Genomic DNA, 25,814 nt, shown 5'->3' on the forward strand with positions numbered 1-25,814 from the left:
ATTTTAGCTTCCGACTCCCAATTTAAATTCAGTAATTATAGCTACAATTCCGATCTTATGGTTGTTGTAACGTGGAAGATTCTTGTCTCTGCATGTCGCAAAAGCTATAAACACTTTCAGGCATAAACTTTAGCTGAAACAGTCAAACACACGTCAAACAGTGGAATCAAAAAATTTCCGTTCGGATGTAGCAGAGCATCATTTGTGTGCCAGATCTGTTCTTCCACAAACCCAGTAACTGATCTGTATGCTCCTTCAGAAGCCATAAGAATAATCACCTGCTTCAATGTCAGCAAAACGAAGTATAGCGTCTTATTTAGGTGGCAATTTAGGAACAAATTACAATGAAAATTTGAACAACAAAATTGAACAGTGCCAAGAAGGAAAACATGCAGATGTACGACAGGAATTTGACCATTCCCGACTCTTATTTATTATTCGTATAAGTAAAATCATCCAAGAGTGAGATAAATGCCACACGACATCATTCCAATGAGCAGGAACACAAAGCTAGATGATTTAGTTTATGTAGAAGATTTAGCTGTTATACCATCTGAAAACATCGAGCATTCTGGACACAATTTACAAGTGGTATCCGAGAAACATGTCTTGAATATCAACAAAAAATGGTTCAAATGGCTCTGAGCACTATGGGACTTAACATATGAGGTCATCAGTCCCATAGAACTTACAACTAATTAAACCTAACTAACCTAAGTACATCATACACATCCATGCCCGAGGCAGGATTCGAACCTGTGACCGTAGCGGTCACGCGGGTCCAGACTGAAGCGCCTAGAACCGCTCGGCCACACAAGCCGGCCGGATATCAGCACTGAAAACACAAAAACTATGGCCTTCTGCGGAAAATATCCACTACAAAGTAAGATCATCTTCATCTTTTCTTCAGGTATTAGGCAGAAATTGCCTGTTGCGGTACCCATCTCTGTCGGTGTCTTCCTCTGTCTCTTCTCCCATGGAACTTATAATTCCTTGTCTTTAAGGGAAGTCTGTCACTCTCCATTCTTTCTTTAAAAGCAAATCCTGGTCCTCCTAGAAGGGGTTGAGCAGATGGCTGGTAACCAACTCTCAGAAAACACAGGCTACTCCCAGAACCCAAATGAGCCTCGGTAACAAGACGGTCTCAAAGGTAAATGACAAAGTAAGATATGCCTAAAAAATGAAATTCTGGGAGGAGTGAAATCATTCATAGATTTAAGCTATGAACTGTCTTTTCTGTAGGAAACGCACCGAGTTGAAAAAGTAACGAGGTATACAAAAACAATGGGAGTCATTACTAATGTAATGAAATTTTTCCTAGTCCAGAAACACACCGGAATACTCTTTTGTACGATCGTGGTAAGACCTAGGCTGGGCAAGCCTGGACAAACACTAACAGCCCGTTACATGAAAGTCTTGAGACGAATCGATAGCTAGACCAAATGGAATCACAAAAGAAATGAAGATATGTCGAAGGAACTTAGAATGGAACCCATCATGTATCAATCTTTGTTGGTCCATCATGGACAGTGGACATCGACTGGTTAAGGAATTGTCAGTGTCAATGGAAATCACCAACTGCCGTGTAACTTAAGATGTTATTTTATTTTATTTTGAGGGATACCAGTTTGAGCATTTCACTATGCCATTTCAGGCCCAGTATGCATCTCTCCAAATAAACGAAAATGTCATATAGAGCTATAAATCCCTAGATGTCGTGATTTCAGGCGCTTCATTTGAATACTTGATAGCTTGAGTTGCTATCAAGTTTTCGATTGAAGCACTAGTACAACGACTAAATTCACGATGTCCAGATTTTTATGGCTCTATATGACATTTTCGTTTATTTTGAGAGATGCATATGCGGCCTGAAGATGGCATAGTGAAATGCTGAAACTGGTAGCCTTCAAAATAAAATAAAATAACATTTTAAGTTACAGGCTGTTGGTAAATTTCATGACATTAGTAATTCATCATACATCATGTTTAAAACTACCAGACCAACTGAACAAAACATGTACAGTGAATGAGCTCAAGGAGGATCCTATACTTCTTGTTACACCAAGACTCATATGGTGTAAGATCTCTAGGTGGTCCAATGAAAACATGGCAGTGAAAAGATGAGACGGTAACAAGTCATGAGGCCTAATACATGGAAGGAAGGTGATGACGATGATGGTGATGATATATGGTATATTTCTGCTTTTGATTACCCTTATCCCACTTGAGAATAGGGACACTTTACGTTAAACACCCTGTATATGATCCATAATTAAAACTGTACGTTCGACAGCTTTGCCGATATTCTGGCCGTCACGAATATGTAGTTGTGAAGTAGCACTTCACGCTTGTACGCAATGTTCCCTTAACCCTATGCTGTCAAGCACACACAATTTGTAATATGCACAGCCAGGAAAACGTCCAAAACACACCAGTACTGCGTTCAGAAGCATCGGGGCGTAATATGTGCCAACTGAGGAGTTGTAGTGTTAGTGATTAATTTGTCACGATTATCGGCGATCAGATGACTCTCAGGTTACCCGTCTGTGCGCCCTCTATTTTGACTCTGCAAGCACTAAGTGTGCTGACAGGAACGGTGTTTGCAACATTCATTCTAGGGTACTACTACGCGCCACCGGCCCGAGTACGTACTCCTGTTGAACAGTTACAGCCATTTAAATGGGGATCGCACTCTGGGCCTGCCGGAAGATAGATGGATGCATCGATGGATTGCTGCAGGTGTTGGGCACAGTATATCGGTGATGTGCCGCTGCTTTCTGTACTGGCCTGTAGAACATTCCTGCACCAGGTAAACCAGGTTCTGGACGTCCGCGTAGTACAGACACGCGTCAAGATCATCACTTGTGCCTCTGGCCACGTCGTCGCCAAGCATGGTGTCTGGTATCGTGAAAGAACTGACTGGAGAGTGGAATGACGCCCTATTGTCTTCACTGAAGAGTATTTGTCTGTAAGTAAGTGACTGGATACACACGTCTATGGTGTAAACCCTGTGAGCTGCCTATTCCAGAGTGCATTTGTCCACGACATCCAAGCCCCATCCCAGGCTTTATAGTGTGTGTGTGTGTGTGTGTGTGTGTGCGTGTGTGTGTGTGTTTCTATTTGTGTCTATCTACATCTGCATCCATACTACGCAAGCCACCTGACGGTGTGTGGCGGAGGGTAGTTTGAATACCTCTATCGGTTCTCACTTCTGTTCCAGTCTCGTATTCTTCGTGGAAAGAAGGATTGTCGGTATGCTTCTGTGTGGGCTCTAATCTCTCTGATTTTATCCTCATGGTCTCTTCGCGAGATATACTGCTTGACTCTTTGGTGGAAGTATGTTCTCGAAACATTAATAAAAGCCCGTAGCGAGCTACTGTGCGTCTCTCCTGCAGAGTCTTCCACTGGAGTTTATCTATCATCTCCGTAACGCTTTCGCGATTACTAAATGATCCAGTAACGATGCGCGCTTCTATCCTTTGGATCTTCTCTATCTCTTCTATCAACCCTACGTGGAATGGATCCCACACTGCTGATCAATATTCAAGCAGTGGGCGAACAAGCGTACTGTAACCTACTTCCTTTGTTTTCGGATTACATTTCCTTAGGATTCTTCCAATGAATCTCTGTCTGGCATCTGCTTTACCAACGATCAACTTTATATCATCATTCCATTTTAAATCACTCCAAATGCGTACTCCCAGATAATTTATGGAATTCACTGCTTCCAGTTTCTGACCTGCTATTTTGTAGCTAAATGATAAGGGAAGAATCTTTCTATGTATTCGCAGCACATTACACTTGTCTACATTGAGATTCAATTGCCATTCCCTGCACCATGCGTCAATTCGCTGCAGATCCTCCTGCATTTCAGTATAATTTTCCATTGTTACAACCTCTCGATACACCACAGCATCATCTGCAAAAAGCCTCAGTGAACTTCCAATGTCATCCACAAGGTCATTTATGTATATTGTGAATAGCAACGGTCCTATGACACTCCCCTGCGGCACACCCGAAATCACTCTCACTTCGGAAGACTTCTCTCCATTGAGAATGACATGCTGCGTTCTGTTATCTAGGAACTCTTCAATCCAATCACACAATTGTTCTGATAGTCCATATGCTCTTACTATTTTCACTAAACGACTGTGGGGAACTGTATCGAACGCCTTGCGGAAGTCAAGAAACACGGCATCTACCTGTGAACCCGTGTCTATGGCCCTCTGAGTCTCGTGGACGAATAGCGCGAGCTGGGTTTCACAGGACCGTGTATGTGCGTAGCAGGTGGTAGGGGCAAGGACATCAGTTATAGCTTGCGGTCTCATTTACTGTTTGGTGTTCGGGCAGGGTAAAGTATCCAGTGCCTGATACATTGCACAGGCTGTTACTTCACTGCTACCGCAATTTGTTCAGCAGGAAGGTGATGTGCATTTTCAGCATCACACTACACGTCCACATACATCTGCTGCGACACAACGTGCTCTTCGTGGTGCATAGCAAGTGCCCTAGCCAGCAGGAGCAGTAAACAGCCCGCCGTGTGGCATATGGACACGCCAAATAACCACTGCCATCCATATGCTTCTGAATCGTTGACTCCCTCTACGATTTTACACCCCCCCCCCCCCCACACACACACACACTTCCCTACACCACTAAACTGTGATCCCTCTATGTCCGAGAATGCGTTCTCTCAACAGGTTGTGCCACAAATTTCTTGTTTCCCCAATACTGTTCAGTGTCTCTCAATTAGTTGCGTAAGCTACCCATCTAATCTTCAACTTCTTAAAGTCTCTGTTTATCTAAGCTGTTAATAGTCCATGTTTCACTTCCAAATATGGCTCCACCCCATACAAATACCTTCAGAAAAGACTTCCTAGGACCTAAATTTTTATTCGGTGTTAACAAATTTCTTTTCTTCAGAAATGCTTTTCTGGCCATTCCCATTCTAGATTTTACATTCTCTCTGCTTTGTCAATCATCAGTTATTTTGCTGTCCAAATAGCTAAACTCGTCTACTACTCTAAGTATCTCGTTTTGTATTCTGATTTGATTCTACTACATTCCATTATCCTCGTTTCGCTTTTGTTGATGTTCACCATGTATCCTGTTTTCAAAACACCGTCTATTCTGTTCAACTGCTGATCCAAGTTCTTTGTTGTCTCTGACCGAATTACAATGTCATGGGCCATCCTCAAACTTCCTGTTTCTTCTCCCTGAACTTTAATTACAGTTCTATTTATTCAGAGATGAAGAGGCTCGCACAGGATAGTGCACCATGGACAACAGCATCAAACCAGTCTTCGGACTGAAGACCACTTCAAGAACAATAAGATATGATTAATCGAGAACTTATTCGTTCTCCGGGCCCTGGAAGAGCCGTTGCCTACTCGCAACAAGAAGTGCAAGACACTTGTGTGAGTCCATTTGGTACCCTTATTATCGTTTTTGTTTACATCCGAGAATACACGCTTGCGTTGCCGAAAGAGGGTGGTGGGCGGGGTGGGGGGAGAGGCAGGGTAGTGGTTAGGGAGGGGGGGGTGCACGGTGAATTGATGGTACTTTCTGGGCGCCTTTTACTGTAACATTCGTGTTTCATTGGTCTGAGTTTGCTGTCGTATATTCCTCCAATGAGCTACTCTTCACCTCACTTGTCAAGAAAACATCCTTGTCCATGAGGATGTTGCGTTATTTTGCCTGAAGTGTACTTCTATCGCCTAACTTTAACGAATTTTTCCGTGGAACCGTAGCACGTGTAGCGGAACAAGTATTGCGACTGGTGGTCCCTGTGGAGTGGTGCTCTTCCATGATGAGAAAAGTGGCTCCATCAAGGAAGAGAGCGTATTCGGACGCGCGGCTCAGGGGAAGTAGGAAGCAGTCGCGCCGGGACTGTCCCGGCGAAAGTGGGTCGCGGCAGTACGTTACGTTACGATGTGTTACGAAACTACGTTACCTAAAGGCGACCACCGCCTTCTGGGCTGATTACATCTCAGAAAGAACCTGGCGTACTTGTCCCCAGGGTCTTGTGTAGATATAAAAATGCCGCATGTGTACAATAGTCTATTCAGCTAAGAATATTCCCAATAGCTTGACAATGTATCGTGAGCATCTTATTATTCGCTCACTCTCCATTATTTTGCACAGGAGTAGTGCTGTGGCATAACTGATTTACCTTCCATGGCCTCTCTCATTCATTGACTCAAATAATGGCTATTTATTCTTCGTCACAGGCAGCCATTTATAAATACTCAACTTCACGGTGTAACGAACAACCCTTTATAAAAGACTAAAATGCTACCAGTGAAGGGTGTCGACTGCTCCAGAAACAATCTTTCCGCTTTTTATAAGAGTTGCCATGCTCAGATTAGAAGGCGACTTAGCCATTTTGCCTAACATTAAGGAGTATATGTGAAGAGTTTTTCAGTGGACCGGATTGCTTCCGTGGCATAGAACCAAGGCTAAATGCATACATATCGAATATGAATGCGAGAAAGGACATTAGAAGGTAAAATTACGACATATGATTTGTCAGTTCTAGAGGAGAAGAAGAATAATTCAAAGCCTTATGATTCTAGGAAGGAAGAACACACCGAACTGTTTAAGCACAATGCGCACCACAAGTGTACTAAGCAGGGTATCAGTGGTATCCCCAAGAGCTCTTACATCAATTTTGGCATGGTTTTAGGAAGGAGTCCGCGAGAGCACGGGTACAAAACTGTACGAGAGCGAAACCCTGAGTACAGGAAAACAGGATAAAATGAAAATAAACGTATTTGTAATACGGTGATGTAGAAGACTGTTGCAGCCGAGGTCTAGTAGCAGCGTCTGTCACTAGTAACCAAAATTCCTGGATTCAGAACAGCCACTGCTTACATTTCGAATGAAAGTTATCAGTAACGGCAGCCGAAGGATTCCGGTATGAGGACGCAACCTCGTTCTTCCAACGAGGGAGGAGAAGCGGAAGGGCTTCCAGAATGAAGTCTTGTGTTTGGGATAAGAAATTGACTAAAAGCCGTAAGAACCAGCAAAGATCAATGGCATGAAGATGCAGAAGGCAAGGAAACCACTACATTATAGATACACGTTCTACACGATCCAGTCACATTAATATGGTCACTGTCCAAACTCGTTGTCAATGTGCAGTAACCTCTCGTAGACAGCACCAGCAGTGGTGGGTATATAAGGCGATCGGGTGGGTGGAAGAGGGGGATGGAGGCCGCGGAGAACAGCGCAGTCTACATTATGCGCAAAGGGATCGAATTATCTGGCGTCCAAAAGGTCAAGCACCGAGCGAAGAGTGGAAGCATTTCGGAAACGGCTAAGTCTGTAAACCGTACGCGTACCGTCGTACGTGGGCGGCAAAATGACGCTATCCAAAACCGGCACCAAGGCAACTGTAGTGCACCACGGGACATAGATAACAGTGATGAGCGACGGCTGTGGGGAGGTGACTGGGTGAATAGACGTGAAACTATTGATCACAACAGTCGTGGACTGTGCCGCTGGTCCGGCGGAATTTCGAGTCCTCTCTCGGGCATGGGTATGTGTGTTTGTCCTTAGGACAATTTAGGTTAAGTAGTGTGTAGGCTTAGGGACTGATGTCCTTAGCAGGTAAGTCCCATAAGATTTCACACACATTTGAACATTTTTTATTGAGCACCCACATGGACCAAGGGGTTACCAACAGTGTCCCCTAAATGTTTAGTGAGCGTTGATCCACCGAAGAAGATGCCTGGTGCATGCACTCATGCGGACTGCTGTTCGTCAGCGACGAAGGCAGGCGTTTCCCTGCTAATACAGGAACTGGACGTCCAGTGAGTGACGGCAGGTCACCTTTCCAGAAGAATCACGTGTTGCGCTCCATCGGAGAGATGGATCCAGCGTTATGGTTTAGGGAATGTTGAGGCATCCCTGGGGTGGTCTCGTCATTCTGCAATTCATGATTAATGAACACAGCAGCACAATAAAGCACGTCACACAGGTCATAGAGTGTGTTTACCGTACTGCCCTGGTCACCTAACCCCATAGATTTAGACCCAGTAGAGAACCTCTGGAATCACCTCGATGAGGCTGCTTGCGCCATGGATCCTCAGCTGTGAAACCTAATGAAGTTGGTCACGGCCTTGAAGTCGGCATGGCTCTACTAACCTGTCGGTACATTTCAGAACCTCATTGACTCTATTCCTGCGCGTCCGCGCTGCAAAAGGTGGTTATTCAGGCATTCGACAGGTGTCACATTGATATGATTGGAGCGTGAAAATTCGCAAGATTTGTAATCAGTTATTGGACATCGACAAACATTTCCGTATTAGTACCCCATCTGGATCTCTAAGAGGCGACTACGAAGAGGGAGGTAACATTGAAAAGTCGTTTTTTAACTTTTTTTCTTTTTTTTATAGTTACCAGCTAGATTCTGACTGGTCTGATGGATCTGCCACAAGTTCCTACCCTAGAAGAACTGAAAAAGAAAATGCAAACACTGATATAGATATCTTGGAGGACAGTGAAGTGAAATGGAAACACCGAAATCTGGTCACACGAATAAGCGGTAATATTAACAGCAGCAGAAAATGGTAAAACTGGAGTAGGATTGCTTGTAAATGTGAAGATAGGCTAGAAAGCGCAGTGCGGCATACTCGTGTGAGATAACCTGACAGAGTGTGAAACAAGCCTCATTGTGGGTCTCCATTTGGCTGACTGGTCGAATCGTTCAATATCCAGGTTTGTCGGCGTTCAGATGTGACAACGACCCGGTGTAGGACTACATGGGGATGTTAACCATCACAAGGGAAGATCGCCGTATTGCGCACCAAGCACATCGTAACCTCTTCGCATTTGCGCCTACCATCCGACGACAGGTAACGGACACCATGCAACGTTCTACCATTAGTTGCAGACTAGAAGCAGTCGAATAAGGCAGTTATAGTCCCATGCATACAAGCCATGGAGAGATACGTGACCGCAAAGAATGGGCTGCTGATGAATGGCGTCACATTATGCACAGCGAAGAGTTGCAGTTTTGGTCTACCTCTGATTCAACTTGTGGTTTAGGGGCGGCGTCTTTTATCGATAATCAAAACGTCCTCGGGGCTGGATTCGAACACCTTCACCGCCTTAATTCTGAGTAAAAATCATGAGCTAAGGCGGCCAAATACTTCCGGCATAAGATGTCAGCCTTATTCAGCCAATGACCTCGTCAAAGAGAGAGGAGGAGAAGAGACATGTTCGGGCACTCTCTAGTCCTTCAGGTTCCCCTGAAAGCGGGAGAATTAGCAATGATGTACGGCATGAGATGCAGAAGGCAATGGAAACCACTACACTGAAGGAACATAATATGTATCCACAAGACATGTGGCCTATCAGTGAAAGGGTCTCGTGACGATCTCCCCATTGGCGAAAGATTCCGGACTAGTCTCCCATTCGGATCTCTGGAACGAGACTACCAAGGAGGAGGTGACCAACAGAAAAAACTGAATAACTAACTAAAGGATAACGTTCTGCTACTCGGGGGGCCGGGGGCGGAATTTGAGAATTTTGAATACGGTAGGGAAGCTAGAAAATCTGAAAAGGGAACTGCAAATGCCCCATCTAGATACAGTGAGAGTCAGTGAAATGAAACGGGGAGAAAAGGATTTCTGGTCAGATGAGTATAGAGTAATATCAACAGCAGCAGAAAATGATACATTGGGAGCCGGACCCGTTATGAATAGGAACGCTGGACAGAGAGTGAGTTCCTGTGATAAGTTCAATGATAGGATTGTACTCATTAGAATCGACAGCAAACCGACACCGATAATGATATCTCCGATATATATGCCGACGTCGCAAGCAGCAGATGAAGAGATAGAGAAAGTACTTGAGGATATTGAACGAGTAATTCTGTACATAATGGAATATGAAAATCTAATAGTTATGGGGCTTAGTAGTAGGAATGAGAGGGAGGAGAAATATTAATTATTGAGTTCCACAATAAATTTCAGCTAGTAACAGCGAGTACCCCATTCAAGACTCACAAGAGGAGGAGGTACGCATGGAAACAGGCGTGAGATCTGGGAAGATTTCAGTTAGATTATATCAGGTAGTTGTACCGAAATCAGATTCTGGATTGTAAGGCGTACCCAGGAGCAGATACATACACAGATCACAATTTAATAACGATGTAGAGTAGGCTGAAGTTAAAGAGACTAGTCGAGCATAGTCTATGCGCAAAGAAACGGGACACGGAAGTAGTAAGAAACGAATAAATACGCTTGAGTTTCTCTTAGGCTATAAGAAATAGCTCAGTAGACACTTCAATTTGAAGAGGAGTGGACATCTCTAAAAAGGCAATCATGGAAATTGGAAAGAAAACCTTAGGTACTACGAAGGTAACTGCGAAGAAACTACGGGTATCAGTAGCAACATATCAGTTGATCGGTGAAAGAAGGAAGTTCAGGGAAATTCAGGAATACAGAAATACAAATCACTTAGGTATGAAATAAATGAGAGGTGTAGGGAAGCTAAGCTGACTAAAAACTGTGAAGAAATCTAAAAAGAAATGATGGTCGGAAGGAATGACTCAGCATATCTTAAAGTCAAATCAACCTTCGGTAAAATTGACATTAAGAGAGCAACTGGAATTCAAGTGTTTAATGTTGTGGAGAGAGTGGATAGGTGGAAAGAGCACACTGAAGGCCTCTATGAGGGGGAAGACTTGTCTGACGTATACAGTCACTAGGGGAAGTTGTAACAAAACGGCTATTCTCGTTGGTGTGGAATGTGTAAGTAAGACGATATATTATCTGACTTCTGGAAATGTATCTTCCACACAATTCCGAAGATTGTAAGAGCCAACAAATGCGAGTATTGTCACACAATGAGCTTAACAGCTCATGCATACAAGTTGATGACAAAAATAATATACAAATGAATGAAAAAGAAAATTGATGATGTGAAACTTCCTGGCAGATTAAAACTGAATGCCGGATCGAGACTCGACCTTGGGACTTTTACCTTTCGCGGGCAGGTGTTCTACCATCTGAGCTACCCGAGCACGACTCACGCCCCGTCCTCGCACCTTTACTTCCGCAAGTACCTCGTCTCCTACCTTCCAAACTTTACAGAATCTCTCCTGCGACCCTTCTAGGAGAGCTTCTGTAAAGTTTGGAAGGTAGGAGACGAGGTACTTGCGGAAGTAAAGGTGCGAGGACGGGGCGTGAGTCGTGCTTGGGTAGCTCAGATGGTAGAGCACTTGCCCGCGAAAGGCAGAAGTCCCAAGATCGAGTCTCGGTCCGGCACACACTTAATCTGTCAGAAAGTTTTATATCAGCGCACACTCCGCTGCAGAGTGAAAATCTCATTCTGAAAATTGACGATGTGTTAGATAACGATTAATTTGGTTATAAGAAAGATAAAGGCACTGCTGATAATGGAAGTAGCACTACAGAAAAATCCAGAAACGTTCGTAGGAACAGCAGTGCCACGTGAAGCGGATTCTGAGAAAAGTGAGCGTAAGCTGAATGGAAAGACGGTAACATACAAAGTGTACAAGAGCGTAGCGGAGACAATAAGAATGGGGGTCCAGGAACGAAGTGCTCGAATTAAAAAGAATGTAAGATAGGGATGTAATCTTTTGCCCCCGCTGTTCAATCTCTACATCGAAGAAGTAACGGCGGAAATAAAAGAGAGATTCAAGAGTGGGATTGAAATTGAATGTGAATGGATATCTGTGATAAAATTCGCTGATGACATTGCTGTCCTCAGTGAAGGTGAAGACGAATTACAGAATCTGCTGAATAGAATGAATAGTCTCATGAGTACAGAATATGGACTGAGGGTAAATCGAAACTAGACGAAAGTTATCAGAAGTAACAGAAGTGGAAAGAACGAGAAATTTAACATGAGGATTAGTGACCACTACGTAGATGAAGTTACGGAATTCTGCTAGCCAGGCAGCAAAATAACCCACGACGGACGGAATAGGGAGGACACAAAAAGAAGACTAGAAGTGGCAAAAAGGATATTCCTGACGAAGGGGTGTATATTACTATCAAACATACGTCTTAATTTGGGGAAGAACTTTCTAAGAATGTACGTTTGACAGAGCATTGTGTGGTACTGAAACATTGGACAGTGGGAAAACCAGAACAGATAAGAATTGAAGCATTTTATATGTGGTGCTAGAGAGGAATGTTGAAAATTAAGTGGACTGATAAGCTAAGGCATGAGGAGATTCTCTGCAGACGCACGAGGGAAGGGATGTATGGAAAACACCGACATATATTAAGACACCCGGTAATAGCTTCCATGGTACTAGAGGGAGCTATAGAGGGTAAAAACCGTAGAGGAAGACAGAGGTCGTAAGAGATCCAGCAAATAATTGAGGACATAGGTTGCTAGTGCCTCTGAGATGAAGAGGTTGGCACAGGAGAGGAATTCGTAGCGGGCCGTATCAAACCAGTCAGAAGACTCAAACTACCCCTGATGATGTCGTACGTTCTTCAATCATTCTTCCAACGTTTTGGAGAATCTCTGCAGTGTTATCATAACATAGTAGTGTAGGACCTATCGTCCAAGGTCCAAAGATGACACGTATCTTTCTTAACTGTCTGCGTGATGTTGAGGCACTCCCGTGCCCCGCGAGATCCCCAAATCTGTCATCGTTGGAACATACGGGATATGGTCCGACGTCAACTATGTTCCAGTGCAAGTATCCAAGATGTATTTGCGTTAGTTCGCCTGAGGAGAGGATACAACGGCTTTATGATATCCTTATCAAACGAATCAGTGCATGTATTCGTAACAGAGGGGGTGCAACGTCGTACTGGTAAATATTCTCACACTGAACGTCTTTGTAAATTTGACTCACCTAGGTAGTTACCGAAATAATATCACAAACCTTTTCAACCCACGGAGTTTCATTTCGTATTCTCCTCCTCTTCTGGGTGCATCATGTGTTTATCAGCCATTGTACAAAATCGTAAGAAGCTACTCTAACTGAAATTTCTTTATCGACGTATGTCACTTGATTTTTGCCAACTTCTCGTGTATATGCGGCTACATCTCAGAGATCTGGGAGTGGGGCAAGGGGAGGAACGATGTACGAACCAGTTACGTTGATTATATGAATCCGAAGGAACAGACGCCACGCATTCATGTACTAATTGATACGCCTAGCTGGGCAGTGGACCCAGTTGCTTCAGTGAGGATGCACAAATACGTCTCATCTCCTGTGGGAATCTCAAAGTAGCGAACTGGAGTACACGGACAGGAACTGCGGTTAGGTGTTGCTCGGTGGGAGAGTGGATCGGCTGTGAGGCGTGTTGAGATGGTCCGTCTAGTTGCGATAACACTGTGTCCCGGATCGCACAGTGGTTACCGCACCTGTCAAGTAAGCAGGAGATCCATGGTTCGAATGCCCGTCCGGTATACAGTTTCGATCGTCGCCGCTGATTCCGCGTAATGTCCCGCTGCAGCTGACAGCAGTGATCCCCTTCAGTTTACACATACGGTATGTTTATGATGTTGGAGGATTCTGTCTGCAGTATGTAGCACACCAGAATAGAATACATGCTATCAGCCAACTCACTCATTATTTTCACTATATCATACACTATGTGATCAAAAGTATCCGGACACCTGGCTGAAAATGACTTACAAGTTCGTGGCGCCCTCCATGGGTAACGCTGGAAGTCAGTACATTGTTGGCCCACCCTTAGCCTTGATGGCAGCTTCCATTCCCGCAGACATACGTACAATCAGGTGCCGGAAGGTTTATTTTGGAATGGCAACCCATTCTTCACGGAGTGCTGCACCGAGATGAAGCCTGCCATGAAGTCGGCGTTCCAAAACATTACAAAGGTGGTCATAGGACTCAGGTCAGGACTCTGCGCAGACCAGTCCATTACAGGGATGTTATTGTCTTGTAACCACTCCGCCACAGGCCGTGCATTATAAACAGGTGCTCGATCGTATTGAAAGATGCAATCGTCATCCCCGAATCGGTGTTAGACAGAGGGCAGCAATAAGGTGCTCAAGACATCAATGTAGGTCTGTGCTGTGACAGTGCCACGCAAAACAACAATAGGTGCAAGCCTCTTCCATGAAAAACACGACCACACCATAACACCACCGCCTCCGAATTTTACTGTTTGCACTACACACGCTAGCAGATTATGTTCACCGGGTATTCGCCATTCCCGCACCCTGCCATCGGATAGCCACATTCTGTACTATGATTCGTCACTCCACACAACGTTTTTCCACTGTTCAGTCGTCCAATGTTCACGCTCCTTACACCAAGCGAGGCGTCGTTTGGCATTTACAGGCGTGATGTGTGGCTTATGAGCAGCCGCTCGACCATGAAATCCAAGTTTTCTCTCCTCCCGCCTAACTGTTATAGTACTTGCAGTGGATCCTGATGCAGTTTGGAATTCCTGTGTGATGGTCTGGATAGATGTCTGCCTATTACACTTTACGACCCTCTTCAACTGGCGGCGGTCTCTGTCAGTCAACATACGAGGTCAATATGTACGCTTTTGTGCTGTACGTGTTCCTTCACGTTTCCACTTCACTACCACATCGGAAACAGTGGACCTAGGGATGTTCAGCAGTGTGGAAATGTCGCGTACTGACGTATGACTCACGTGACACCCAATCACCTGACCACGTTCGAAGTCCGTGGGTTCCGCGGAGGGCACTATTCTGCTGTCTCACGATGTCTAATGACTGCTGAGGTCGCTGATATGGAGTACCTGCAGTAGGTAGCAGCACAATGCACCTAATATGAAAAACGTGTGTTCCTAAGGCAGTTAGCAAGAGGACATGACAACAAATTTCGAAGTGGTAGAAAATCTGCACAAACATAATTTTACTTGCATATTATTTTGTATTATTGCTATGCAAATTTCGTTTCTCGGTAGAAACCATAACTGTTTTACAATGCATGTTATGTATCACGTAGTTCATTAAGAAGGTGCCATACAGCCAATCAATGTGTTCTCCGTAAAGCCTACCTTCATTATACAGTAGTCTTCAACGAACTGTGACAGGAGCCCGAACAATAGAGGACTGACGTACTTGGACATGTATTAAAACCCTGAAATACTGGTATGTAATATATTGCATAAGCGATGTAAGTTACGCCATGAGTTGTAAATTTTTATGCTATCGCCTGACTATGAACTTCTTATGTTTTTTTAGCACTGATAATGGCTAGTTACTAGCCGAAATCTAGATTTGCTCTAACAAAGCCCTAAAGGAAAGGATGACTGGTTGTTGTTCTCCATCATTTTGAAAGTCATTATTTTATTTTATTATTACACGATTTCGAATAATAACTGGAAGCATTCGAATCCATTGCATATCAAGGGGTATACCCATGGAGTGATTTAAAGTGGAGCGACCGCGTCAAGCTAATCGCAGATAGATTCATTTGAGGAATGCTCAGAATGTGTAGTCCATCCACAAAATAGGTATCTTACAAAGTCCACGTTCGATCAGTTCTTGAACATAACACATCAATCTGGTATCCACACCAGGTCGGATTCACAGATGAAACAGAGGAGGTCCAAAGAAGAGCAACTCGTTTAGCTTGGAGCTTCGTTTAGAAAGCGCGAATGCGTCAAGATGAATCTCAGCCAATTCTAGTGGCAAACACTGCAAGAGAGGCGTTCTGCATCTCAGCCTTGTTTGCCTGACACAATTCCGAGAGCGCCCGTTCCTACGAGTCAATCTTCCTCTTACCTGTGTCTCGCGAAAAGACCATGAACGTAAAATCAGCGAGGTTCAAGCTCAGACGGAGGCTTAGCAACAGTCTTTTTTCTCGCGAAGCATTCGCAGCTGGAACGGAAACGGGTAGATGTGGCAGTAGTACACAGAGTTAAAGTGAGGAGACATCGCATTTTGGACGGAAAAGTTCCGATTATTTGAGTCCAGTTCCCTTGTCCCCGTCGGGCTCTGCTGCGACGCCTCAATCAAATGGTTCAAATGGCTCTGAGCACTATGGGACTTAACATCTATGGTCATCAGTCCCCTAGAACTTAGAACTACTTAAACCTAACTAACCTAAGGACATCACACAACACCCAGTCATCACGAGGCAGAGAAAATCCCTGACCCCGCCGGGAATCGAACCCGGGAACTCGGGCGTGGGAAGCGAGAACGCTACCGCACGACGACGCCTCAATGTTTCGGTTTTTGAAATCAAATCACATTCTCAGTCACGTGGGGTTTCCACAAAGTCTAAGACTTTTTATATTTCCAGTAAGTATCTATGCTTTATTTCAATATCGTAAGGCTAACATAACATACGTGAAGCGCCGAATTACAAATTGCTTTGAAGTTCGAGATCTTCAATGGTACTTTTGCTGAAGTTGACATTACCGAGCTGGTTTTCCTTAACGGGAACCCTAATGCTTTCACGTGTATTTCTTTTCGCAAGAGTTTTGTAGTACCTCTCGTGCGGCTGCATTGAAGGCAGGACAGCATGCTACAACGTTAAAGGTTGGAGAAGCACTTTATGATTTAAGAATGAATATGACTGAAAAACGATAAACCGGACTGATGCTACGCGTTAGAAGAGCCACTTTAAGCAAACTTGGGCCTGAGAGGGAGGGGGGGGGGGGGGGGGGGGGGAGGGTTGGAAACGTCAAGAAGCTCAGTGAAACGGAGTGAGAATTTTATGACAGCAGAATACTGAACAATGGACGGATCTTTTCACGTCTTTTCAGACTGTAATTGGGTTCTTTCGCAGTACGTACCTACATTGGTTGAAGTGCAAAAATGCTACGAGTCTCTTACAAATGTGTTGCTAAACTGCAAAACTAATGATAATAACTTGTTCCCAAAGCGCGTTAACATGCAGCACATAAGGAAATGAACCACAGGTTCAAATGGTTCAAATGGCTCTGAGCACTATGGGATCTGAGATCATCAGTCCCCTAGAACCTAGAACTACTTAAACCTAACTAACCTAAGGACATCACACACATCCATGCCCGAGGCAGGATTCGTACCTGTTACCGTAGCGATCGCGCGGTTCCAGACTGATGCGTCTAGCACCGCTCGGTCACACTAGCCGGCTTGAATCACAGGAAAAATTGTTACTGATGAGCATTGGACACAAATGTTACAGCACTTCTCATTCGAATATATATCTTATGAAAATATGTTTAACACTGTAGAGTTCATGTTATGCGTTCCTGGTACAAATGCAGCATTCGAGCGTATACTTCCCTTAAATAATAAGATACGGATGTCATAACTCAAACGTAAGTAGACGACTTTGAAAATTATAATGATCAAGAAATTGGGAAATATCGTTGTTCGGAATTCTATGACTTCCGAAAATTAAAAGACAGCGAATATCAGCTGAATCAAATTCATTCATCGCCGAAGTATGGTGGCATAAATAACTGAGTGTTAAAAGTTATGTGTAGTTACCTAAACAAATGATTTGTCCCTTTGTAATATCTTTTAACATTTCGGTGTATTATAATTAGACAGGGATGAAAGCAAAAAAAAAAAAAAAAAAAAATGTGGAGTAAGAGTCAGTGTTCTGGGAGGAGAAATAAAACTTTGAGGGAGACATGACTGTCTTAAGGAGTGCCACTAAATGTAAGTTTTTCTCAAATTTGGTTTCAGAACAGTAGTCAAGCCATAGTCGCACTAAATTACAGAGAGTTTACATGACTAGTTTCGGCGAAGCTCAGTCACCATTATCAAAAGTAGGAAGTATGAAACAAGTCGGTTATTAATTATGAGAACCTGAATATTTCATACTTATTACATTTGATAATGGTGGCTGAACTTCACCGAAACTAGTCATGTAAACTTTCCGTAATTTACTGAAAGTATGGATGGACTACTGTACTGAAGTCAAATAAATTTGAAAAAAGAAGCTTTGAAATCTACTGATGACAGCAAAGGACTTGGAAGAGCAGTCAAATGGGATGGACAGTGTCTTCAAAGAAGGATATGAGATGAACATCAACAAAAGCAAGACAAGGATACGGATTTAGTCGGATTAGATCAGGTGCTGCTGAGGGAATTAGATTAGAAAAAGGGACACCTAAAGTAGTAAACGAGTTTTGCTACTTGGGCAGCAAAATAACTGCTGATGGCAGAAGTAGAGAAGATACGGAATGTGGACTGGAAACAGGGAGAAAAGCGTTTCTAAAGGAGAGACGTTTGTTAACATTGAATATAGGTTATAAAGTCTTTTCTGGAGGTATTCACTTTGAGTGTAGACATGTACGAAAGTGGAACATGGACGACAAAAAGTTTAGACAAGAAGAGAATAAAAGTTTTTGAAATTTGGTGCTACAGATAAGTGCTGAAGTTTAGATGGGTGGATCATGTAGTTAATGAAGAGGTACTGAATAGAACTGATGAGAAAAGAATTTTGTGACACAATATAAGTAGAACAAGGGATCGTTAATAGGACACATTCTGGCTGTGAGACGTCGAGGGATGGCGAATTTAGTATTGGCGGGAAGAGTGGTGGGTAAAAGCCCTGGAGGGAAACGAAGAGATGAATACAGTAAGCTGGACTGTGGGTTGTAGTGACAGCTGTGACTGGAGACCACAACAATAACATAATTATATAATTACTATGGATGTGCCTAGGTTTTAAATTACGTTTGTTATGTTAACTTCTGGTGACTGCTATTTACCTCGTTGTAAGCTCTCATAATGTGTAATAGTTCAGGACTGTTACATTTCGAGCAGTGAGAAATTATAAAACTGGTCCCATCTTCGACTCCCATAAATATGGTCACTCTAACGATGTACCCTCATTACATACTGAAGGTGGTTCAGATGGTTCAAATGGCTCTGAGCACTATGGGACTTAACTGCTGGGGTCATCAGACCCCTTGAACTTAGAACTACTTAAACCTAACAAACCTAAGGACATCACACACATCCATGCCCGAGGCAGTATTCGAACCTGCGACCGTAGTGGTCGCGCGGTTCCAGACTGTAGCGCCTAGAACCGCTCGGTCACTCCGGCCGGCCTCCGAAGGTGGCTTGTGGCGTGTAGATGTAAATGTAGATTTAGATTTAGTGTTCCCTACTACGTGCAGTACAAACAACATATGAAAACTGTCGTTTCTCTGCAGGAGTAACAACAGTGCGTATAGGGCGGATAGAGCTGAACTACAGCAGGAAAGACTGTCTGCATATACTGGGGCAAGGTAAGCGTGGCGTCTTTCATACTCACCTACAGGCGGCTTCTGCTGAGAACAGTAGCTGGCGTCATAACGGCGATGCGGTGTCAGCTGCTCTGTTCGCGGGCCGCGTCGTCGGTGACTGGTATGCACTGCACTCCCGCCTGAGCAGCTGCCACGGTGCCCCGGCGCCCCTACTCCCCACCCTCCACTACTACCTCCTCTCCTCTTTATCGTCGTCCCGGCAAGCTACTCGGCTGTCGTTGAAGAGGCATGTCGCTACGCGTGTCATCGCCGGCCCGGGGACACAGATATGGAACACCACAAGAGGGGGCGGGGTCGACGGCAGGAAGACTCTGGAGGGGCACTGGGGGGGGAGGGGGGGAAGACCCCTGCTTACCTCCTCCACACCGCACTACGCCCTGCTCCTACTGTACTGTGGACTACACACGTGCGTCCGTGCGAGCAACCGGCTGCCAGACACTTGTTGCTCAGAGTCGCCACGCCAGCCCGCACTCCGGCGGTCGCTTGTTTACGCCCACGTTCGCTTTGTTTCCGAGGAGTGTCTTTGTACTGCAGGGGTCTGAGTCAGCGTTAGTTCAGCTCTTGCTTATCTGCTGCCCGTAAGCTGCGTGCTAGTTCCGTCTGTTGGCTTTTTCCAAGAATCTTTCTCGACTGTGTGTCCACAACAGTGGCGCCGAGCATAACGTACGGAAGTCCCACTGCACACAACCGTTACAAATTATGGAATGCGTACTATATGCATACAGTTTAAATAGGTATATCTCATTCTTCGAGCACGTTACTCATGTAGACTGATGCACAGCATAAGGCAAAAGTCATCTTCGACAGTGCGGTGGTACTGCAATTAAAGAAGTAAAAGCCTGAACAATGAACCAGGAAGAGACATTGCAACTAGTCTCGCTGAACATGAACGCAGCTGGAGCACGTAATGAGTGAAGCCCACAGTCCCACGTTCTTCACTTAGCAAACGTGTGTATTAGGTTCCACTCCCGGTACCAGGTAGTTACAAACATTTTCTGTTGAATACGTGTCGGGCGTTTAATGGGTAACACGAGTCCTATAAGGTTCGTTGTGAACACAGCTGTTATATTGGATGACGGGCATCAGCAGTACATTCATCTCTTTTTTGTTGTTAGTCTTCTGGCTGGTTTGATGCGGCCCGGCACGAATTCCTCTCCTATGCCAAACTTTTCATCTCAGACAGGCAGTTGCAACATTCTGAATCCAATTATTTGGTGGATATATTTCAACCTCTGTTTTCATCCACAGTTTTTACCTTCTACAGCTTCCTCTTGTGCCATGGAAGTTATTCCTTAATGGCTTAACAGATGTCGTGTCACCCCATCCCTTCTCCTTTTCAGTGTTTTCCGATTATCGCTTCCCTCGGAGATACTATGCAGAACCTCCTCATTCCTTACCTTATCAGTCAACCTAATTTTCAACATTCGTCTGTAGCGCCACATCTCAAATACTTCGATTGTCCTACTCCGGTTTTCCCTCAATTCATGTATAGCCATTGTAAAATGCTGTGCTCTAAACGTACGTTCTCAGAAATTTATTCCTCAAATTAAGGCCCACCATATCTGATACGAGCAGACTTCTTTTGACGACGAATAATGTTTTTTGCCAGTGCTTGTTTCCTTTTTATGTCCTCCTTTAGCCGGCCACAGTGGCAGTGCGGTTAAAGGCGCTGCAGTCTGGAACCGCAAGACCGCTACGGCGCAGGTTCGAATCCTGCCTCGGGCATGGATGTTTGTGATGTCCTTAGGTTAGTTAAGTTTAACTAGTTCTAAGTTCTAGGGGACTAATGACCTCAGCAGTTGAGTCCCATAGTGCTCAGAGCCATTTGAACCATTTTTTTTTGTCCTCCTTTCTCGTCCATCAAGGGTTATTCTGTTGCCTAGATATTAGCAAACGTTAACATTGTTCGTGATCCACAATTCTGATATTAAGTTTCTCGCTGTTCTCATTCCTGCTGCTTCTCATTACCTTTGCCTTTCTTCTATTTACTCTTAATCCATGTTCGGGTGCTCATTAGCCTGTTACTTTAATTCAGCAGATCCTGTACTTCCTCTTCACTCTCGCTGAGGATTCTTTGATGCGAATAAATGTTTCCTCGAACTGAGATGTTATGCCATATTGTTGGAACACATGTCAAAGAATCATACTAGGCCATCTGAATACTTGTGGTATTATTTCGTTTCTGTTTTAAATGAAATATTTTTGTAGTGGGGAATAAATCTCACTTTCTCAGGATTACTTTCTTTCGACGAACTATGTAAATGACGCCTGCATTCATTTCCTATTGAAATTCATACAACTTTTATTAACCACTGAGCGAGGTGGCGCAGTGCTTAGCACAGTACATTCGCATTCGGGAGAACCACGATTCAAATCCGCGATCGGCCATCGTGATTTTATTTTCTCGTGTTTTTCCTAAATTCCCTTCAGGAAAATGCCCGGATGGTTCCTTTGAAAGGGCACTGCCGATTTCCTTCCCCATCCTACCCTAATCCGAGCTTGTACTCCGTCTCTAATGACCTCGTTGTTGACTGGAAGTTAAACACTAATCTCCTCCTCCTCCTTCTTTGTTAACCGCCGCGGAGGCGCAGCTGTCTGATCATTTATCCGAGGTGGGCCCGGGTTCGAATCCGGTGTTGCGTGGAAGTTGCGTTTGCCTAAAGATACTGGCTCTTTGCCTCCTGTGGAGTCAGTGGCCCCAACTACGACAGGCGACTGTGGTCTTTAATCGCTAAGTAAAAAATAGAGACAAAAACTTGTTAAGTAAATACATTTTTTGGTTAAAGTGTTCGTTCAATCAAAGTTACTGGACTTGAAATATTCTTCTTCTGTACAGAATAACAATTAAATTTCAGTACGAAATGAAAATGTAACTTTGATGATTAAAATTTTTCTAGGTATTGTACCGCGTCATTGTATAAAATACTTTAATTATAAACGCTAAAAACAACTTTTTGATAGTATTACAGCGGCCTTCCTCAGACTAAACTGAGTTTTGTGGAGGTTTAAATGGTTCAAATGGCTGTAAGCACTATGGGGCTTAACATATGAGGTCATCAGCCCCCTAGACTTAGAACTACATATACCTAACTAACCTGAGGACATCACACACATCCATGCCAGAGGCAGGATTCGAACCTGCGACCGTAGCAGCAGCGCGGTTCCGGACTCAAGCGCCTAGAATCGCTCGTCCACAGCGGCCGGCTTAGTGGAGAAAAGGTGGCTCTATTTATTACAGATGATATGTGTCAATATGTCATATCTGTAAAATTCTACTGCCTCTTGAATGTAAAGTGGAGAGGGTAGGAAAGAAGTTGTTCGTGGGCTAGCTGGGTTGTCTGTGATAGGTGGCAGTCTGCTGATCAGCTCTTTGTTCCTCGTGGGCACATTTCCTTCTAGGTGCGCGGGGAAATGTACTGAAAGTTTCCCTGCAGCTGTTCGTTTATGCTGTCGCTACCGTGTCCGCTACCGAGACCGCTCGCAGCCTTTCGGACACGGATAGCTGCCAGCCAGGACACCGGAAGTTTGTAGCTGTCTTCTCCATTGATGCTGTGTGGCTACTTAATGATTTCAGTCGCTTCCCTAATTTTGCATTGGCACGTCCCCGAATTCCGCCAGTTATAGAGCTTCCTGGAACAAGATAGGCTGTCCACACTCATGGCGATGTTCCGCTGTCGCCGATTTATTAAGCTGTGCTAATCGCACGTACCTTTCATGTTCTGCTAAGCGTGGGCTAAGTGGTCTCCACGTCTCCCCTATGTAGACAGCTCTGCACTCATAAAATATTTCGTGTACTCCAGCAGTGTTTATTTTGTGGTCAGCATACTTGGGGGATCCTATCATGTTGTGGATCCTGTGGCTGCTGAGGAAAATATGTGTGAAACCTCGTTGGTGGAGGACGTTGCTTAGCCGTTCACTGAATGCCCTTCCCATACTGTAAGCGCCATATCGGAAGCTTCTCGTCGTTGCTCTCTTTTCTTATTTTATTTCGGTTGTCCTTGGTCGTCGTTCTTATAATGCTGTTCCCGTAAACGTTGGCGTGAAACCTCAATTCTTCTTTGATGTCGTTAGAGTTGTAGAGTTGCTTACCCGGTAAGCACAGGCAGAGAATGTGTGCAGAACTGAATACTTCTGAGCTGGATAATGGTGGCTCTCGACATGCAAGTACCGATTTGTGTGGATTGGCTTTTGTTTCCAGTGTACCATTCGCGGTTCTGCATAAACCGTTCTCAGTTTCGTCAGTGAACTATATATTCCTGTGCCGACTTCCAAACTGCGCTCCCCCCCTGTATCCAGACGTAGAATGTCTTATCTAGATATACCGTAGCCAGATAAGGGGGTGTAACAATGCAGAAGACAGGGCCGTTTGCTCAAATCTTTCACGAAGATGTCAGCAGTGACTGGGGAGAGGGAGGAGCCCATTGTCGCTCCATGTAATTACTCGTAAAAATTCCCGAGCCAGGTGAAGTACGTTGACGATAGAATAGGCACACCAAATCGCAATATGAAGTGGGATCTGCTCGTCTAGGATGCGAGCAGTTTATTGTATTGGTAAAGAGCGACTGGGTATCGAAACCAAGCATAATGTTATACAAGAAATGTATTCGCAGTTGCGAATATGGACAAACATCAGCTGTATAACGGATTTACGACAGTGAAAATTTGTACCCGACCGATATTCGAACCCAGATTGCCTGCTTGTCGCGAGCGGCTGCTTTACTATTTGGCTTTCCGAGCACGGCTAGACCCAAACTTCCATATGTTGTCAACCATGAGTCTACAACCTGTACTCCTCAATCCATTATGTATATTCCCGTATAGGGAATTCATTTTACTCCAAAGTTGCTCATCTGGTGCCTACGAATAAATACTAAATCCGTGTTCGAGTCACTGTCCGGCACAAATTTTCACTGTCATCAATCCATTATACAGCTGATGGTCGTCCATATTGGCAACTGCGAATACATTTCTTATATTCCATAACGGCTTTAATTACTGCAGTAATTAATCTTGACTGGGAATAACACAGGCACTGCAATATCGTAACCATTTTCTTAGTTGACTGTATCCATTCCTCTTTAATCAGTTACACAAAGCGGGAAGAAACCACATAAAAGTCTGTTTATCCCAGAAGACGGCGCAGTTTAGGTAGCAGATGATTCGCTCCGTAATACCTAGCTGAGTTGATTCCGTTCACTACAAGCCACAGTGGGTTAGCCTCCTCATGGAGCTTACGTACTTCATAAATTCTAAGAGGCACGAGAACTTTGTTGACGAGTCTCTTGGCAGTGTACGAGTCAGTTCTTGGGTCCTTTACCAAGGTCACTATCTCTACCGTCGGGTTAATTCTTAATTCTGTTTAAATGGGGTCGTTCAGTAGTTCGTTTATTTTATTTTCAAACTCTGAGGTGCCCATCAAAACAGTAACGTTTCATTTGTCTGCAAGTAGAGATCAATATACTCGTTGTTCCTAGGTTCTTTGGTGGCTTGTCTTTCTTCATGTGTAGTGTGGTGTCTTGGTGGCATAGCTCTTTGTAATACTCTGACGGGTTCTTGCCTTCTCTTTTCTGTTTCCACTTGTGGTACTCATTGGAGCGAAGCTTCCACAGACTGATTAAATTCCTCTGTGGGAATCATCGTGCAATGGTGAATCCTTTGGGTAGTACTGTGGTCGCTGTCACACTATTGGTCTGCGTCGATACTGTACGGCCTACATCCGAGTAGGTTGTGTATGTTGTTTCCTGTTAGTTCCTCGAATTTCTTTTTCTGTCAACCGTTGACGAGTTTTCCGTACATGTAGGCTTGCTTGTAAGCTATTCTCTCGATGTTATCCCTATCTTTTCCTGATAACTTCGACGACACCCACAAATCCTTGCTGTACAGTTGCCTGTTGTTGCAGTCTAGGAAGCAGCGGAGTTGTTGCATCCTTTCCCTTAGTAAAGCATCTCCTGTTTGGCCCATAGGATTACACAATAAAGAGTAAGTAGGGGAAAGTATCAGAGGAATACTGGAGCTTGTGGAAAAATTTTCGTCAACAAAACAGATTTACTACTAAAGATAAACGGAATTAAGAATTAGGTACATCCGGAGAACAGTATTACGTAAAACTTTAAACTTTAGAGTCGTGGAATGTTAGAAAAATACACTAGATTTCTTTGGAACACCGGTATATAGATGTAAAACATTTGCATACTGAAAATATAGATATTTAATGCATATTTCAAAAGACAGCTGAGGGAGGAAATTTATGGAAAGCCATTAATTGAAGGGGCACGGTCGGCCGGAGTGGCCGAGCGGTTCTAGGCGCTACAGTCTCGAACCGCGCGACCACTACGGTCACAGGTTCGAATTCTGCTTCGGGCATGGACGTGTGTGACGTTCTTCGGTTAGTCAGGTTTAAGTTGTTCTAAGTTCTAGGGCACTGATGACCTCAGAAGTTAAGTCCCACAGTGCTCAGAGCCATTTGAACCACTTTTAGAAGGGGCACGTTGTGGAACTTATACTAAAATGCATCTAAGAGGGAAAACTCTAAGAGGAGATAGGGTGTAGGGTGTGAAAAACAGTGTGTTGGTGATAATGGATGTAGTCGGTGTGCAAGGGTGAAAATAACAGTTAAGACGG

At 44.2% G+C, this 25,814-nt stretch overlaps 1 protein-coding gene across 3 annotated transcripts in view; it reads right to left on the reverse strand.

The window, feature by feature from the left end:
- Positions 1-25,814, reverse strand: part of LOC126457701 (leucine-rich repeat-containing protein 15-like) — a 123,746-nt gene that overhangs the window by 69,890 nt on the left and 28,042 nt on the right. Inside the window, exon 1 of one of the 3 annotated variants that reach the window (XM_050094234.1) lies at positions 19,202-19,325. The exons of the other annotated variants lie outside the window; for them this stretch is intronic. The gene's annotated coding sequence lies outside the window, so the exon portion shown is untranslated. Of the gene's footprint in view, positions 1-19,201; positions 19,326-25,814 lie in introns of those variants that run through there. 3 annotated transcript variants of the gene reach the window in all.

This window comes from Schistocerca serialis, chromosome 1 (genome assembly GCF_023864345.2).
Source record: "Schistocerca serialis cubense isolate TAMUIC-IGC-003099 chromosome 1, iqSchSeri2.2, whole genome shotgun sequence".
NCBI lineage: Eukaryota > Metazoa > Arthropoda > Insecta > Orthoptera > Acrididae > Schistocerca > Schistocerca serialis.